This window comes from Oncorhynchus clarkii, unplaced genomic scaffold (assembly GCF_045791955.1).
Source record: "Oncorhynchus clarkii lewisi isolate Uvic-CL-2024 unplaced genomic scaffold, UVic_Ocla_1.0 unplaced_contig_5675_pilon_pilon, whole genome shotgun sequence".
In the NCBI taxonomy this organism is placed as follows: Eukaryota; Metazoa; Chordata; class Actinopteri; order Salmoniformes; family Salmonidae; genus Oncorhynchus; species Oncorhynchus clarkii.
In genome coordinates, this window is record NW_027259003.1 from 37501 (window position 1) to 38918 (window position 1418).

A 1418-nucleotide genomic window follows, 5' to 3' on the forward strand; every position below is an offset into this window, starting at 1 on the left:
CATACCGTCTGTCCTACACCATACCGTCTGTCCTACATCATACCGTCTGTTCTACATCATACTGTCTGTCCTACACCATACTGTCTGTCCTACACCATACCGTCTGTCCTACACCATACTGTCTGTCCTACACCATACTGTCTGTCCTACACCCTACTGTCTGTCCTACACCCTACTGTCTGTCCTACACCATACTGTCTGTCCTACACCATACTGTCTGTCCTACACCCTACTGTCTGTTCTACACCACACTGTCTGTTCTACACCATACTGTCTGTCCTACACCATACTGTCTGTCCTACATCATACTGTCTGTCCTACACCATACTGTCTGTCCTACACCATACTGTCTGTCCTACACCATACTGTCTGTCCTACGCCATACTGTCTGTCCTACGCCATACTGTCTGTCCTACACCATACTGTCTGTCCTACACCATACTGTCTGTCCTACACCATACTGTCTGTCCTACACCATACCGTCTGTCCTATACCATACTGTCTGTCCTACACCATACTGTCTGTCCTACACCATACTGTCAGTCCTATACCACACTGTCTGTCCTACACCATATTGTCTGTCCTATACCACACTGTCTGTCCTACACCTTACTGTCTGTCCTTCACCCTACTGTCTGTCCTAATTGACATAATTTGAGTCAGTTGGAGGTATACCAGGTGTACCTGTGGATGTATTTCAAGATCTACCTTCAAACTCAGTGCATCTTTGCTTGACATCATGGGAAAATCTAAAGAAATCAGCCAAGACCTCAGAAAAATAATGTGGACCTCCACAAGTCTGGTTCATCCTTGGGAGAAATTTCCAAACACCTGAAGGTACCACGTTCATCTGTACAAACAATAGTACGCAAGTATAAACACCATTGGACCATATAGCCGTCATACCGCTCAGGAAGGAGGCACGTTCTGTCTCCTAGAGAGGAATGTACTTTGGTGCGAAAAGTGCAAATCAGTCCCAGAACAACAGCAAATGACCTTGTGAAGATGCTGGAGGAAACGGGTACAAAAGTATCTATATCCGCAGTAAAATGAGTCCTATATCGACATAACCTGAATGGCATCTCAGCAAGAAAGAAGCCACTGCTCCAAAACCGCCATAAAAAAGCCAGACTACGGTTTGCAACTGCAGATGGGGACAAAGATCGTACTTTTTGGAGAAATGTCCTCTGGTCTGATGAAACAAAAATAGAACTGTTTGGCCACAATGACCATCGTTATGTTTGGAAGAAAAAGGGAGAGGCTTGCAAGCAGAAGAACACCATCCCAACCGTGAAGCACGGGTGTGGCAGCATCATGTTGTGGGGGTGCTTTGCTGCAGGAGGGACTGGGGCACTTCACAAAAGGAAGGAAAATTATGTGAATATATTGAAGCAACATCTCAAGACATCAGTCAGGAA